The sequence below is a fragment of the Heptranchias perlo genome, chromosome 26 (genome assembly GCF_035084215.1).
Source record: "Heptranchias perlo isolate sHepPer1 chromosome 26, sHepPer1.hap1, whole genome shotgun sequence".
In the NCBI taxonomy this organism is placed as follows: Eukaryota; Metazoa; Chordata; class Chondrichthyes; order Hexanchiformes; family Hexanchidae; genus Heptranchias; species Heptranchias perlo.
The window spans coordinates 11,497,289-11,515,493 of NC_090350.1; the positions used below are offsets into that span (position 1 = coordinate 11,497,289).

The 18,205-nt window shown below is 45.1% G+C and overlaps 1 protein-coding gene across 4 annotated transcripts in view; it reads right to left on the reverse strand.

Annotated features, from left to right (window-relative positions):
- The window catches only part of eva1ba (eva-1 homolog Ba (C. elegans)), an 87,457-nt gene that overhangs the window by 26,017 nt on the left and 43,235 nt on the right, over positions 1–18,205 (reverse strand). For all 4 annotated transcript variants that reach the window (XM_068006422.1, XM_068006421.1, XM_068006423.1 and 1 more), the window contains one exon: positions 4,250–4,437. The gene's annotated coding sequence lies outside the window, so the exon portion shown is untranslated. The remainder of the gene's footprint in view (positions 1–4,249; positions 4,438–18,205) is intronic.

Sequence of the window (18,205 nt, forward strand, 5' to 3'; positions counted from 1 at the left end):
AAGCACCCTTTTAACAATGTGATAATTGTTAATGATTGACAATCAGCCTTTGGCCCAAGCTTTTGACAGTTTGCCATGTGAGACCTTATCAGAAAAGTAAAAGCCCATGGGATCCAAGGGAAAGTGGCAGTTGGATCCAAAATTAGCTCAGTGGCAGGAAGCAAAAGGTAATGTTTGACAGGAGTCTTTGTGACTGGAAGGCTGTTTCCAGTGGGGTTCCACAGGGCTCAGTACTAGGTCCCTTGCTTTTTGTGATATATATTAATGATTTGGACTTGAATGTAGGGGGCATGATTAAGAAGTTTGCAGATGATACAAAAATTGGCCATGCGGTTGATAGTGAGGAAGAAAGCTGTAGACTGCAGGAAGATATCAATGGTCTGGTCAGGTGGACAGAAAAGTGGCAAATGGAATTCAATCCAGAGAAGTGTGAGGTAATGCGTATAGGGAGGGCAAACAAAGCAAGGGAATACACAATAAATGGGAGGATACTGAGAGGTGTAGAGGAAGAGAGGGACCTTGGAGTGCATGTCGACAGATCCCTGAAGGTAGCAGGACAGGTAGATAAGGTGGTTAAGAAGGCATATAGGATATTTTCCTTTATAGCCGAGGCATAGAATATAAGAGCAGGGAGGTTATGCTAGAACTGTATAAAATACTGGTTATGCCACAGCTTGAATACTGCACACAGTTGTGGGCACCGCATTACAGGAAAGATGTGATTGCACTGGAGAGGGTACAGAGGAGATTTACAAGGATGTTACCAGGGCAGGAGAATTTTAGCTATGAGGAAAGATTGGATAGACTGGGGTTGTTTTCTTTGGAACAGAGGGGGCTGAGGGGAGATTTAATTGAGGTATATAAAATTATGAGAGGCCTAGATTAAGATCGGGAGGGCCTATTTCCCTTAGTAGAGGGGTCAGTGACCAGAGGGCATAGATTTAAAGTAATTGGTAGAAGGATTAGAGGGGAGCTGAGGAGAAATTTTTTCACCCAGAGGATGGTAGGAGTCTGGAACTCACTGCCTGAAAGGGTGATAGAGGCAGAAACCCTCAACCCATTTGAAAAGTACTTGGATGTGCACCTGAAATGCCGTAACCTAAAGGGCTACGGACCAAGTGCAGGAAAGTGGGACTAGGCTGGGTGGCTCATTTTCGGCCGGCACGGACACAATGGGCCAAATGGCCTCCTTCTATGCTGTAATTTACTATGATTCTATGAAAAGTGTGGAGTCTCATTCCTTCAGGTTGTGAATTGTTGTTGGAGATTTTAAAAATGGCAAAATTTAAAATTTAATTTTGTTTTTCTTACTTTTCCTTTCTGTCTCTTTTTTCTCTCTCTCAATCCAATCTTTCTTTCCTTTTCATTATTTCTCTTTCTGTACCTGATTTGACATTGAATTCACCTTTCATTTCAGTCCTTCCTCTGTTGATTTCTCCATCCTTAAATCTCATTGGTTGAGGAGATAGACTGTTGGTCCCGTTGTTCACCGATGCCCCGTTGCCCTCGCTGTGCCATTGTCAGCTCGCACTTCCAGCAACTTTGTGGGCAAAATATTTTTGAGCTGAAGGGAGTGGGAACAAGTCTAACTAACAGGGCATGCCATGAGATGTCCCACTCCAGCAAATTCTGGGCCAAACATTTGTCAGATGACCACTGCCTTGACATCAAGGCAGCATTTGACCGAGTGTGGCACCAAGGAGCCCCAGTAAAATTGAAGTCAGTGGGAATCAGGGGGAAAAACTCTCCAGTGGCTGGAGTCATACCTAGCACAAAGGAAGATGGTAGTGGTTGCTGGAGGCCAATCATCTCAGCACCAGGACATTACTGCAGGAGTTCCTCAGGGCAGTGTCCTAGGCCCAAACATTTTCAGCTGCATCATTAACGACCTTCCCTCCATCATAAGGTCAGAAATGGGGATGTTCGTTGATGATTGCACAGAGTTCAGTTCCATTCGCAACCCCTCACATAATGAAGCAGTCCGAGCCCGCATACAGCAAGACCTGGACAACATCCAGGCTTGGGCTGATAAGTGGCAAGTAACATTCGCGCCAGACAAGTGCCGGGCAATGACCATCTCCAACAAGAGAGCGTCTAACCACCTCCCCTTGACATTCAATGGCATTACCATTGCAGAATCCCCCACCATCAACATCCTGGGGGTCATCATTGACAAGAAACTTAACTGGACCAGCCATATAAATACTGTGGCTACAAGAGCAGGTCAGAGGCTGGGTATTCTGCGGCAAGTGACTCACCTCCTGACTCCCTAAAGCCTTTCCACCATCTACAAGGCACAAGTCAGGAATGTGATGGAATACTCTCCACTTGCCTGGATGAGTGCAGCTCCAACAACACTCAAGAAGCTCAACATCATCCAGGACAAAGCAGCCTGCTTGATTGGCACCCCATCCACCACCCTAAACATTCACTCCCTTCACCACCGGCACACCGTGGCTGCAGTGTGTACCATCCACAGGATGCACTACAGCAACTCGCCAAGGCTTCTTAGACAGCACCTCCCAAACCCGCGACCTCTACCACCTAGAAGGACAAGAGCAGCAGGTACATGGGAACAACACCACCTGCACGTTCCCCTCCAAGTCACACACCATCCCAACTTGGAAGTATATTGCCGTTCCTTCATCGTCACTGGGTCAAAATCCTGGAACTCTCTACCTAACAGCACAGTGGGAGAACCTTCACCACACGGACTGCAGCAGTTCAAGAAGGCGACTCACCACCACCTTCTCAAGGGCAATTAGGGATGGGCAACAAATGCTGGCCTCGCCAGCAATGCCCACATCCCATGAACGAATTTTTTTTTAAATTCTTTGTAAAGTCTCATCATTGTACCTGAATGTGATGTCATTCAAACTCGATTTTGGTCTTTGAGTTGTACGTTTGTTTACAAAGATTCTTTGAACAGTTTTCAAAAAGATAACCAAGCAGGAGCACATTCTCCACTATAATCCACAATTAAACCCCAAGTAACTTCTTACTTCTAATAAAAAAAACTCCTCACAGTTCATAGGTCACCCATGAGTTGCTCAACAGTGTTAAAGGTGGGGAAAGAAGGTTTGTTTTACAAGGCCAACACGTCAATGCTAGTTTGTTCGGTCTCTGATGTACTGAAGTAAAATAAAAAGTTCAATTTTCTCTCAGTCTTCCCTCCCTCCTACAATCTACAGTCTCTTACAACCAAAACTTGATGTCACCTAGCCACTATTTCTTGATTTCTCTCATCTGCTCTCTTACTTTTTCCAACTTTGCAGTTGTCCAACACTATGGACCTTGGTCCTCCACCTAGGCTTTTCTATAAAAAAAAATAAACCTTGACCGATTCGCAGAGTTGGAACTATGTGACATTGCCAGTCAGTTCACAGTGGCTTTAATGAAGGTCTTTGACATCCCTTTTGATGTTTGGAAATACCAAAGAGTCAAAGTTCATTTTTAGCACAACATTGTTGCACACATGTATTGCGATGGTGTGTTTTGACGTCAGTTATGTCCTCCAGTTTAATTCAATCAAAACTGTTTAATAAATTAATTTTCCCCCTCCTTTTCCTCCAGAAACCATTGATTCTCGCTGGGGTTCCACAGCCAACACATGCTCTGCTCATTCTCCATTCGTCAGCCATTACGACAACAACTTACATTTATATAGGGCCTTTAACCTTGTAAAACATCCCAAGGCGCGTCACAGGAGCGTAGTCAGACAAAAATGGGCAACGAGGCAACGAAGGAGATATTAGGACAGGTTTGGTCAAAGAGGTAGGTTTTCAGCAGCATCTTAAAGGTGGATTTGAGAGGTGGAGAGGCAAAGAGGTTTGAGGAGGGAATTCCGGAGGTTAGAAGGCATGGCCGCCAATAGTGGGGCGAAGGGAGGGGGGATGCACAAGAGACCAGAGTTTGTCATAGGAGAGTTTCGTCTCAAGCCTGATCCTGTCTTCATCTGACATCCGCACTTGTACGGCTTACGGCCTATGGTTCAGGGCAGAAGCCCTTACTGATTTATCCTCCCTAACTGAGGGGCCCTGAAGCAAGCTGTATCACCCAATATCTGCCTTGGCTGAGATCAGCAAACTCAGCCCAGACTGCAGAATTAACCAAGGAGCTTCCTGGTCTGTAAGACTCAGTAACAATCAGGGTGCAATCGCCTGGGGTGCCTTCCAGGGAGCTTAATGTGACCTTTTCAATAAAGACGGTGTCCCTTTAAAAATGATGTAGAATAGATGAGAATACTCACTGGAATGATGGATTCAGTGAGATAAGGTGGAGAAATCCAAGCAGGAGAGTGTTGATGATGATCAGTTCACATTGCCCAGCAAACTAGAGAACAAAAATAACACTCCAAAAAGTGTGACGCAGTGTTGACATTGCTTCATCCAATAATTTCTTTTCACCGTTCGCTTTTCTTCCTCTGGTGTTCAAGATCTGAGAAACAAAGAAAACAGTAGAATGATGCAGCACCAAAAGAGGCCATTTGGCCCATCGTGCCTATGCTGGTTCTTTGAAAGAACTAGCCAATTAGCCCCACTTCCCCTGCTCTTTCCCTGTAGCCCTGCAATTTTTTCCTTGTCAATTATTTATCCAATTCCTTTTTTGAAAGTTACTATTGAATCTGCTCCCCCACCCTTTCAGGCAGTGCATTCCAGATAATAACAACTCGCAGCGTAAAAAAAAATTCTCCTCATCTCCTCTCTGGTTCTTTTGCCAGTTATCTTAAGAGAGATTTAAAATTCAGCATTAAAGACTTTGTCATTGCCCTTTCCCAACTGACGACTACTTGGCCTGTTTCCAGCAGTATACACATCTCCTTAGCAGTAGGAAGACCCCCCACCCCCCCCATTAGCTGTGACACGCTAGTTGGCGTCTGGAGTTGGGAAAGCACCAGGAGATGTAAACAATCTTTCTAGGACCACACTCCATTCCACCCCTACCCCCCCGCAAACAAAATTCCCCTAAGCCTCCACAGTCAAAGGGGTCCAGGTCAATCCACGTTTGCAATGGTCCCAACAACCTGCAGCACTCTAACCTCCCAAACTCATTGCCCAACAGACCCATGCCCCACCCTCCCTGCTCGACTTAGGGTTGCCAACTCTGGTTGGACATACTCCGGGAGGTTTCATCACATAACCTCCCACCTCCAAACGCCCCCAGGCTCCCGCTATTGGTTGCCTGACACGTCCAACCTCACAGCACACCATCTTCCCCCGCCAATCAGAAAGCGAACAGAATCTTCGTTACCCAATTGGATGATACTTGACTGTCAGTCAAACAGCCTTTCTTCCCATCTCCGATATGATTTTTCTCCCGGGTTTGCTCGCAGCACTGCCCAGGAGATTAATCTTCAATTCTTGGCGACCGTAGGACAATCTGGGAGGGTCGGCAACCCTACTTAAACCCCCATGGAAGGAATGACCTCAGTCCCTCTCCATGCGGTAGAGGACTGACTCCGCCAAAAAGACCGTGTCATTCTTCGAGGTTGTCAGGGAAAGGGCAGGGCACCGATAATACAGTGCTACAGAGCCATTCCCTGGGGCACTCGGGAAATCTCCCGATTTCCCACATGGTCAGTGCACCCCATGCCCATGTATTATACCACTCAAACACACAATCTATAAGAGAACAATGCATATACCTGCAAGTAATTTGTAATTAGTAATGTGCCATGTACTCTGTTTTGGGATCAGCAAAAATGACCATGGGGCTGTCGGATTGTCATAGAAACCCAAATGCTTCACTAACTTCTCTTAGGGAAGAAATCTTGTCTTCCTTACCCGGTCTGGCCTATATGTGACTCCATTCCCACACAACGTAGTTGACTCTTGATTGCCCTCTGACGTGACCTAGCAAACCACTCAGTTATATCAATCTAGAGGATGGGCAATAAAAGCCAGCCTTGCTAACGACTCCCACATCCCGAGAATGAATTTTTAATAAAGTGCCCTGGGAAGACACGTAAATCTTTGTACATCTCAATGGAAAGAACTCCAGCAATAAAGGGCACTTATAACAATACAATCGAATTACTCTAATCTGAACTGCTTGACAACGATAAAATGCGGTTGTAATAACAGAGATATGTTAACATATCTAAAGGACACCACATTAGCAAGGGCCTGTTCTACATTAAATCAACCCATTTATTTCTATTCTTGATAAATGCCCAGCGGTCATTGTGGAATGCAATTTCCCGTTCCCTCGCTATGGGCTCGGAAGACAAACTGCAGAGTTCTTGGCTGGAGAGAAGAGATGCAAATACTTCCCGTTGTGTCTTTAACCTCTCAACAAAATATTCGAGGGATGATCTCCAAATCAAACAGTTGCTACTGAGTCTCCTGAGAAACTGGGGGTGGGGTGGGGGGGGAGCGTTTAAATGGTGTTCAGAGAAGGGTTATTGTCAAAGTGCAGTAAGTGTGTTTATTATCACTTAGCAGATGTCGTCAGTTCAATACTTGGTGGCAGCGCTTTCCAAACCATTAGTTTTTAACACCACTTTTAGGAGAGATGGGGAAAGAGCTGCAATAAAGTGACTCAAGTGACATTCAGTTCCATAGGCGCTGGTATCTACTGCATCCTGTCCAAATCACCATTCTTCAGCGAGTGTCAGCGGACTACAGCACTGGGGGAGGGAGGGAGGAATCACCATGAAGACCAATCCTGCTCTCACTTGCAGTCTCCCCACACACATTTCCCATCAGGGGCCACTGGATAACAATCAGGAGCAGGAACCCTGCCTGACCTTCCCTCTTTTCCTCAACTTTGGCACCCCAACTACCGTCTATTTGAGATAAGTAGATTCAGCACTGGATTAGGGATTAAACCTGAGACCTTGTGCCTTGCATGGTTCGGTATCACACTGGAGGGTGTAAATCATGTCTGAGTCAGCAGGGATGCCTGCGCATGGAGTTTAAGTGAATGTTTCTCCTACCATCTGTTTTGTTTACGAAGAATCGTGCTGGAATGTGACAAGCAAATCGTTACGTAACATTCTCAATTCACACAGATTGAGGGGGGTGCCTGGGACTGAAATTCTTCTTTTAATGGAGACTAGGTGTGAGGGTTGCCAACTTGAGTTGGATGTATTCCAGGAAGTTTCATCACATGACCTCCCACCTCCAACTGCCCCGCTCCCCCCTCCCCCGGTCCTGCCACTGGTTGCCCGAAACATCCATCTCCAAAATATTTATAGCTAATAAACAAAAGTGTTCAAAGAAAATGGAAAAAAACACACAATTTGTTTTATTGCCCTTATGACTTTACTTCCGGGTTGCTCACAGTCGTGATTAATCTTGCAGACTCCAGAACAATCCTGGTGAGTTGGCAACCCTAGCAGGAGATTGGCTGCTTTACCCGAACTATTGACCCGCATTTCTTAATCAAAGGGGAGTTTCACCATCTTGGTTCCTTCCAAACTGCGGAATACATTTTGCAGCCAGAAGACTCCCACAACATACCTTGTACACATAATGAGTAGGATTATACAGCAACTCAGATCAGCACAAACTCCAATTAAATATCTTGGCTGAGACAGTTTGATAAAAACAGGAAAATGAAGAGTTATTTTAAGTGAACGTTTTGGCCCAGTCTGGATCAGGTCCTCGAAATACTCTTGGATACCAATTAAATCTTGATTGCCTCTCTGCGAGTATCCAGGTTAACACTGGGAGTTCTGAATCCATCTCAGCCTTGCTACGAGCAAAAAAAAACATTTTAATGAGGGAGTAATTTATTGTCGTTACCCAGGCCCACTGGCCTATTGAGATGAATCAGCCTGGACAGTAAAATAGGTGAGCATATGAAAAAGTCCATCAATGCTCACACTATCTGTTAGAAATGGAACCATCCTCCCTGAATCAGTCCTGATCTGTTGGGACAATTTAGACTAGGAAGAGTTGGTTAAGGAATAGTATTGGTTAGTGATTTAATCATGAATTTTTAGTTCATTACTTTCTCTGTCATGTCGGTGAGCGGCGGGAGAGAGCGAGAGTCCAGTCGGTGAGCGGCGGCAGAGAGCGAGAGTCCAGTCGGTGAGCGGCGGGAGAGAGCGAGAGTCCAGTCGGTGAGCGGCGGGAGAGAGCAAGAGTCCAGTCGGTGAGCGGCGGGAAAGAGCGAGACCAGAGCGGGGATAAAAACAGCGCGGAGAGAGCGGAAGTTCAGTCGGTGAGCGGCGGGAGAGAGCAAGAGTCCAGTCGGTGAGCGGCGGGAGAGAGCGAGAGTCCAGTCGGTGAGCGGCGGGAGAGAGCGAGACCAGAGCGGGGATATAAACAGCGCGGAGAGAGCGAGACCAGAGCTTACTCTGAGAGCGAGACTCTGAGACCAGCGGCAGTTCGGGGTGACGTCACCAGTCAGAAAGTGACGCGGCACAGGGGAGGCAGCTGATTGGTGAGTAGGTTCAGGTGAGTATTTCTACCATTTTACTGTAAGTAAAGTAATAAGAAAGGGAAGATCTGCAGGTTTTATAGCAGATAGCGTTTTTTTTAGTGAACCTAGGTCCCTAGTATAGTTAACATTTTCTAATTTCAACGTAATTTAAAAGGGGTAACTCAGCTAAGGCAAGTCATGGCAGCAGACCTCGCACCCGTGATATGCGCCTCCTGCAAGATGTGGGAAGTCATGGACACCACCAGTGTCCCTGCCGACCATGTGTGCGGGAAGTGTGTCCACCTGCAGCTACTGACCGATCGTATCTCGGAGCTGGAGCTGCGGGTGGACTCACTGTGGAGCATTCGCGATGCAGAGAAACTCGTGGATAGCACGTTTAGCGAGTTGGTCACACCGCAGGTAAAGGGTATACAGGCAGGAAGTGAATGGGTGACCACCAGGAAGAGTAAGAGGTGCAGGCAGGTAGTGCAGGGGTCCCCTGTGGCCATCCCCCTCTCAAACAGATATGCCACTTTGGATGCTGTTGTGGGGGATGACTTATCAGGGGAAGGCAGCAGCAGCCAACTTCCTGGCACCACGGGTAGCTCTGCTGCACAGGCTGGGAGGAAAAAGAGTGAAAGAGCTATAGTGATAGGGGATTCAATTGTAAGGGGAATAGACAGGCGTTTCTGCGGCCGCAACCGAGACTCCAGGATGGTGTGTTGCCTCCCTGGTGCAAGGATCAAGGACGTCTCGGAGCGGCTACAGAACATTTTGGAGGGGGAGGGCGAACAGCCAGCTGTCGTGGTGCACATAGGCACCAACGATATAGGTAAAAAAGGGGATGAGGTCCTAAAAGCAGAATATAGGGAGTTAGGAGGTAAATTAAAAAATAGGACCTCAAAGGTAGTAATCTCAGGATTGCTGCCAGTGCCACGTGCTAGTCAGAGTAGAAATAGGAGGATATTTCAAATGAATACGTGGCTAGAGGAATGGTGCAAGGGGGAGGGATTCAAATTCCTGGGACACTGGAAACGGTTCTGGGGGAGGTGGGACCAGTACAAACCGGACGGTCTGCACCTGGGCAGGGCCGGGACCGCTGTCCTAGGAGGAGTGTTTGCTAGTGCTGTTGGGGAGGGTTTAAACTAAAGTGGCAGGGGGTTGGGAACCTGAGCAGGGAGAGAGAGGAAAGCGTAACAGGAAGGGACAGAAGGTATGGAGTAATAGGTAAAGTGTTAAAAAAGGAAAAAGCAGGAACGAAGCGTCACAAAACAGATTTGAAAGTTCTTTATCTGAATGCACGTAGCATTCGTAACAAAATGGACGAGTTAACGGCACAAATAACTACGTATGGGTATGATCTTGTGGCCATTACAGAAACATGGCTGCAGGGTGACAACGACTGGGAATTAAATATGCCAGGGTATTTAACAATCAGGAAGGACAGGCAGGAAGGGGAGGTGGGGTGGCTATGTTAATAAAGGAAGGAATCACTGTAATACAGATAAATGATATTGGGACAAAGCATCAAGATAATGAAACAGTTTGGGTGGAGATAAGGAATAATAAGGGGAAAAAAACATTAGTGGGCGTAGTATATAGGCCTCCTAATAGTTGCAACTCTGCTGGAAGAAGTATTAATCAGGAAATAGTCGGGGCATGTAATAAGGGAACAGCTATAATTATGGGGGATTTTAATTATCATATTAACTGGACAAATCAAATTGGGCAGAGCAGCCTTGAGGACGAGTTCATTGAGTGCATCAGGGATGGATTTCTTGAGCAGTATGTAACTGATCCTACTAGGGGGCAGGCAACCTTGGACCTGGTCCTGTGTAATGAGTCAGGATTAATTAATAATGTCCTAGTTAAGGATCCCCTTGGAACGAGCGACCACAACATGGTTGAATTCCATATCCAATTAGAGGGTGAGAAGGTTGATTCTCAAACAAGCGTACTGAGCTTGAATAAAGGAGACTATGATGGTATGAGAGCGGAATTGATTAAAGTGGACTGGGAAAATAGATTAAAGGGTAAGACGGTACATGAGCAGTGGTGTTCATTTAGGGAGTTATTTTACAACTTTCAAAATAAATATATTCCACTGAGGAAAAAAGGGTGTAAAAGAAATGACAGCCATCCGTGGCTAAGTAAAGAAATCAAGGATAGTATCCGACTAAAAACAAGGACATATAAGGTAGCCAAACTTAGTGGGAGGATAGAAGATTGGGAATTCTTCAAAAGACAGCAAAAAGTAACTAAAGGATTGATTAAGAAAGGGAAGTTAGATTATGAAAAGAAATTAGCAAAAAATATAAAAACAGATAGCAAGAGTTTCTATAGTTATATAAAAAGAAAAAGGGTGGCTAAGGCAAACATAGGTCCCTTAGAGGATGAGACCGGGAAATTAATGGTGGGAAACATGGAGATGGCAAAAATGCTGAACAAATATTTTGTTTCAGTCTTTACAGTAGAGGACACTAAGAATATCCCAACACTGGACAAACAGGAGACTCTACGGGGGGAGGAGCTAAATACGATTAAAATCAATCAGGAGATGGTACTCAGTAAAATAATGGGACTCAAAGCGGATAAATCCCCTGGACCTGATGGCTTCCATCCTAGGGTCTTGAGGGAAGTGGCAGTAGGGATTGTGGATGCTTTGGTGATAGTTTTCCAAAATTCCCTGGACTCAGGAGAGGTCCCGGCAGATTGGAAAACTGCTAATGTAACACCGTTATTTAAAAAGGGCAGTAGGCAGAAGGCTGGAAATTATAGGCCAGTTAGCTTAACATCTGTGGTGGGTAAAATTTTGGAGTCTATTATTAAGGAGACAGTAACGGAACATTTAGATAAGCATAATTTAATAGGACAAAGTCAGCATGGCTTTATGAAGGGGAAGTCATGTCTGACAAATTTGCTTGAGTTCTTTGAGGACATAACGTACAGGGGGGATAAAGGGGAACCAGTGGACATAGTGTATTTAGACTTCCAGAAGGCATTCGACAAGGTGCCACATAAAAGATTATTACTTAAGATAAAAAATCACGGGATTGGGGGTAATATTCTGGCATGGGTGGAGGATTGGTTATCGAACAGGAAGCAGAGAGTTGGGATAAATGGTTCATTTTCGGACTGGCAACCAGTAACCAGTGGTGTTCCACATGGGTCGGTGCTGGGTCCCCAACTCTTTACAATCTATATTAACGATTTGGAGGAGGGGACCGAGTGCAACATATCAAAATTTGCAGATGATACAAAGATGGGAGGGAAAGCAGAGAGTGAGGAGGACATTAAAAACCTGCAGGGGGATATAGACAAGCTGGGTGAGTGGGCGGAGATTTGGCAGATGCAATATAATATTGGAAAATGTGAGGTTATGCACTTTGGCAGGAAAAATCAGAGAGCAAGTTATTTTCTTAATGGCGAGAGACTGGAAAGTATTGCAGTACAAAGGGATCTGGGGGTCCTAGTGCAAGAAAATCAAAAAGTTGGTATGCAGGTGCAGCAGGTGATCAAGAAAGCCAACGGAATGTTGGCTTTTATTGCTAGGGGGATAGAATATAAAAACAGGGAGGTATTGCTGCAGTTATATAGGGTATTGGTGAGACCGCACCTGGAATACTGCATACAGTTTTGGTCTCCATACTTAAGAAAAGACATACTTGCTCTCGAGGCAGTACAAAGAAGGTTCACTCGGTTAATCCCGGGGATGAGGGGGCGGACATATGAGGAGAGGTTGAGTAGATTGGGACTCTACTCATTGGAGTTCAGAAGAATGAGAGGCGATCTTATTGAAACATATAAGATTGTGAAGGGGCTTGATCGGGTGGATGCAGTAAGGATGTTCCCAAAGATGGGTGAAACTAGAACTAGGGGGCATAATCTTAGAATAAGGGGCTGCTCTTTCAAAACTGAGATGAGGAGAAACTTCTTCACTCAGAGGGTGGTAGGTCTGTGGAATTTGCTGCCCCAGGAAGCTGTGGAAGCTACATCATTAGATAAATTTAAAACAGAAATAGACAGTTTTCTAGAAGTAAAGGGAATTAGGGGTTATGGGGAGCGGGCAGGAAATTGGACATGAAGCTGAGTTCGGATCGGTCAATGCCCTGTGGGTGGCGGAGAGGGCCCAGGGGCTGTGTGGCCGGGTCCTGCTCCTACTTCTTGTGTTCTTTAGATTTGTGGTTGGGATCAGATCAGCCATGATCTTATTGAATGGCGGAGCAGGCTCGAGGGGCCGATTGGCCTACTCCTGCTCCAATTTCTTATGTTCTTATGTTCTTATGTCATCTCTGTGACCAGGGTGCTGTTGAAGGGAAGGTCTCTTCTCCAGCTATAGGGGTCCAATGTGAAATCACATCTAATCACCTCTAATTTGACACCATTTGGCAATCTCATTCAGAAAGGTCACAAGATGGCTGATGCGAAGAATTGAAATGACACACTGGTGCAGTAGGGCTGCTCTTCTGGAATGGGGAGAAAGGCACATTTTTGGGCAGTGCAGAGGGAGCTTTACTCTGAAGTTGGGTCACTACTACTTGACCTGGAGGTACTTGATGCTGTCAGCGGGTGTGTAAAATATTCCGTTCTTCAGCAATGACACCCCTCAGCTTGGTGAGAACAAAAATAAGGATTCCACCTTTGGCAAAGTACAAAACTGGACAGGGGAAAGAACAGGGGCAGAATGGAACATGACAGGGGGCAGAATGGGACATGACAGGGGGCAGAATGGGGCAGGTCAGGGGACAGGTCAGGGGACAGGACAGGGGACTGGACAGGGGACTGGACAGGGGACTGGACAGGGGACTGGACAGGGGACTGGACAGGGGACTGGACAGGGACCCGGGCAGGGAACAGAATTGGGAGCAGATGGGGCAAGACTGGGGGACCAGACAGGAGGACCAGACAGAGGGCAGGACAGGGGGACTGGACAGAGAGCAGGCTAGGGGCAGGACAGGGAGCAGACAGGGGGCAGAATGGAGGAACAGGACAGGGAGCAGATAGGAAGCAGGACAGGGGATAATAATAAATATCTCACATTGATTCAGCGTTTTCTTGCGATGACCAAATTGAGATCAGGGAGTAATGGTTGGCAGCACTATGGGAGCCCCTATTGTATATAGAGTTGCCAACACTGGTTGGACGTATTCCTGGAGGTGTCATCACGTGACCTCCTGCTTCCCAACCACCCCGCCCCCATACTGCTGCCATTGGTCGCCCGACACGCCCATCCCCACGAAGTACCACCTTCCCACATCGATTGGAAAGCGAATAGACTCTTTGTTATCTGATTGATTGAAGGTCAAGAATCATCCAAACAGCCCATTTGCCCAGCTCTGATATTTTTATAACTAACAGTCAAAAGTGTTCAAAGAAAAATTTTTTTAAAACGCAATCTTTTAATGTCGCTCTGAGTTTTCTGCCGGGTTTTGCTCACAGCAGTGTCCGGGAGATTAATCTGCAATTCCTGGAGTCTCCAGGTCAATCCTGGATGGTTGGCAACCCTAATAGTCCAGGACTGCACAGTCAATGAGCAGCACAATAAGCCAACTGGATTGGGTTTAAGCAACTCTTAGAACTCAGAACCAGGCATTATTTTGAAAAACTTGGGTTCTTCTTTATTTTTTAAAGCAAGCTGACATTCCCTCTGTGGTTTTCTAGTTCTGTGGAATGTAACCACTGCAATGTATGGAATTCTTGTTTTAAATAACTCCGCACATACTACTTCAGTATGCCAGGTTTTACACAGAATAAATACATTACGCTAATTCAACACTGTCAAGAAAATCTCAGGAACTTTAATGAGTTGGATGGTTGCCTTTTCATGTGGAATTAATAAACCAGTATTTGACAGAAAACAATGAAAGGGACAGAGAAAGAGGAGAGTGTTAATTTGATATATTTGTGTCCCTGAATGTCTATAATGAGAATCACACAGAATACTCTAGACGTTCCTGTGAAATTTCTTACAGATTAAAGTTGCAGCATTAGCCAATTGGTAATAGGGCAATTAGGCTTGGGTTTGTTGGATGGTGGGGGAATTCCTGCTGCTGACAGGCGTGTGCAATTCTCACTCTTACCAGTGAGGAGGTGCATGCCCCTCCCCAAGGAAACATGGACAAAGTACCTGTGGAGCATTTGCCAAACTGACTGAATACTTCAGACCGCACCTGGTCTTAGGAAAGCACCAGAAGGTATTGATCCACTTACAGGTGTCAGCCGTGGCTCGTTGATAGTCCTCTCACCTCTGAGTCAGGAGATTGTGGGGTCAAGCCCCACTCCAAAAGTTTGAGCACAAAATCCAGGCTGACACTTCAGTGCAGTACTGAGGGAGTGCTGCATTGTCGGAGGTGCCGTCTTGCAGGTGAGACTTTAAACCGAGGCCCCGTCTGCCCTCTCAGGCGGATGTATAAGATCCCATGCTACAACTTGAAGAGGAGCAGGGGAGTTTGCCCCGGTGTCCTGACCAATATTTATCCCTCAACCAACATCACTAAAACAGATGACCTGGTCGTTATCACATTGCTGTTTGTGGGACCTTGCTGTTTGCAAATTGGCTGCTGCGTTTCCTACACTACAACAGTGACTACACTTCAAAAGTACTTCATTGGCTATAAAGCGCTTTGAAACATCCTGAGATCATGAAAGTCACTATGTAAATGCAAGTTCTTTCTTTCTTTCCTTCCTGCAAGCGTATTCCATCCAACTATCTCTGCCAAAGACACTTCATGAATCCCCACAGCCGAAGGAGTCCAGGACTGAAGGACAGGTCCCCGGCTCTTGTTGCCCTTCTATACATCCCCCTAGACCACAAACCACCCAAAGCTGATGAGCTGCAGTTCAACCATCCCTCCTGTGGATTGCCCTTGCCAAGGGCTGACCTCACCCCATCCACAAGTAACATCACCAAATATTTAGAACTTCGCAAGACCTCCCATAGATATTTGCAATGTAATGCAACATGTATTGTGCAAAGTACCATGACTTGAGAAAGTGCACACTGTAAATGTTTTAAAACAAAATAATGAAAAAGGAAAAAAGTTTGCAATACAAATGGCGGTTTGCATTTGATAAACAGGCCAGAGGGAAAGAAATGATTGGGATTAACTTGAATCTTGGAGCCCACGTGACACCGTCCAAGACGATTTTCTGCCCGCATATATTAAAGGCCAAGTCAGTGTTATTGGTAAGAGTTTTGCGATGATTCAAAAAGAAATTTTGGATACTCCTTGAATGTGCTGAGCCCTAGCAGCTTTCTATCATCTCAAAAGCTTGAATGGGGTTATTTCCGATTCTGGGTTTTTGTAAACGCTGTGTTGAATTGGGCAAATTTTGCTCTAGGGTCACCCAAGAACTTGTTGAAGTCAATGGAAAGTAAAATTCAGTTGGGGTGTAAAATGAATGGCCGATGCCATCCCTGCTGGGCAGGTTAGGTTAAAATTAGCCCCACGCCTGTAATTGTTTAACAACCTGACAGGAGTATTGGAAATTCTTATTGAAACAATAACTTGAAGGAAAAAAGAATATTATTCAAGCCTACGCTTGAAAGAAATCTTTCACCAGTTTCAAGGACATAGATCCCATCATGGAATTACAGCACCTCCCATTTGTGAAGCTTCAGAGGTTCCTTGAAGATGTCTTCTTTATCTTAGCAATGGATTTAAACATTTCTCTGATTTCCCAATGGTATCATTGTATTTTCACTAGCTTTTCACTATATTTATAAATGACTTAGATGAAGGAGTAGAGAACCTTATATCCAAGTTTGCTGGTGACAGACACCAAGTTAGGTGGCACAGTAAATAGTGTAGATGGGAGCAGGAAGTTGCAAAGGGACATTGATAGATTAAGTGAGTGGGCAAAACTGTGGCAGATGGAGTTCATCCACTTTGGACCTAAGAAAGATAGATCAGGGTATTTTCTAAATGGCGAGAAGCTAGGAACTGTGGATGAGCAGAGAGATTTAAGGGTCTAAGTTCAGAAATCACCAAAAGCTAGTGGACAGGTACAAAAATAATTTAAAAGGAATTTTGGCCTTTATCTCAAAAGGGCTGGAATACAAAGGGGTGGAAGTTATGCTGTACAGAGCTCTGTTTAGACCTCATCTGGAGATACTGCATCGGTTCTGGGCACCGCACCTCAGGAAGGATATATTTTGGCCTTGGAGGGGGTGCAGTACAGATTCACCAGAATGATACCGGGGCTAAAAGGATTAAATTATGAGGACAGGTTGCATAGACTAGGCTTGTATTCCCTTAAATATAGAAAATTAAGAGGTGATCTAATTCAGGTATTTAAGATGATTAAAGGATTTGATAAAGTAGATAAAAACTATTTCCTCTGGTGGGGAAGCCCAGAACAAGGTGGCATAACCTTAAAATTAGAGTTAGGTCATTCAGGGGTGATGTCAGGAAGCACTTTACACAAAGGGTAGTGGAAATCTGGAACTCTCTCCCCCAAAAAGCTGTTGAGGCTGGGGGGTCAATTGAAAATTTCCAAACTGAGATTGATAGACTTTTGATAGGCAAGGGTATTAAGGGTTATGGAACCAATCTTCTGCTCAAGACCTTTGTAAAATATATGTGGCTCGTGTTACATTTGTTTGGCACTGGTTTGAGAGGCTGGGATCTTCAAAAAAAATAAGTAGCATTGTTTTGTGAAAGGCAGAGACTTTGAGATGTTTTGCATATTTTTTTAAACTTTACAATAACGAGATGAAAAGAGGGCAGGTATTTACGGGACGTCCAGCGTTCAGCTCTCATGCTCTATATCAACGTCATGCAGCACCTTTGATTGAAGTCTAGTCAAATTGGTATAGGAGTGACAATTTTCAGCACTGAAGGTTGTAAATGAACTGGTAGAGACCTGTAACCTGCTCAGGCAAGCTACCAGTTTCTGCAGCTTGCTCCAGGCAGCTTCAGAATTAGAACTATGGGCTGGCAAAGGAATAGGAAAATCAAAGCAGTCCTTGGATCCGAAGGGAGACACCATACTTCATCTGTAGATACCTTATATCTGCAAGGACTCTTTTGATGCAAGAGAAAATGTACAATGCAGCCCTCATTCCTAGTGTATAGTAGGTTTAATTTTCTTTCTGCCTTGAACAAATTCACATAGATTCCTGTTGCTAACTCGTTCAGTTTGTGTTACAGACTGGACTTATAGAAGCTAATTGGGAAAGGGCAGGGTAATGGGACTAACTGGATAGCTCCTTCAGAGAGACGGCACGGTGCAATGAGGCAAATGGCCGCCTTCTGTGCTGTAAAATTCTATCTAAAAATAGCGCAGAGGAAATTAAACCCCGAGGTGAGATAAATCCAGTGGGCACACTGAACAACACGTCATTGGTGAGCTCTGTCACCATCACACTGTCACGAGATGGTGGATTGGTGCTGTCCAAACAAACCATTGGAAATTCTGGAGCTCACAGCTGGCTGTAATCTGACAAGTCAATCAACATGATTCAATACAAAATAGGAAATACTCTGTATCTCTGAATCACTCTGATTTTAGGGCAAGAGTGGAATGTGATGGATTATTGGACACGATCATAGCAGAAGCTCACAGGCAAAGCTGCACTTTGTAAGCTTTACATTCAGGCCTCAAAAATCATCTCAAACCTGGAAAATCAGTAAAAATTAATCACTGCTCTCGATTTTTGTCCCCCATTCCCTGGTGATTATATTTACTGTCAGTGGCCAAGGAATATTTGAATACATTAGTATGTGGAACTGCGCTCTAAACCACTTGGTTTGTGCTCCAGTTTGTTGTTAATATTCTCTACCAGGATAAGCAAACACCATCATCTCCAAAAATAGTCCAAATGCACCAAACA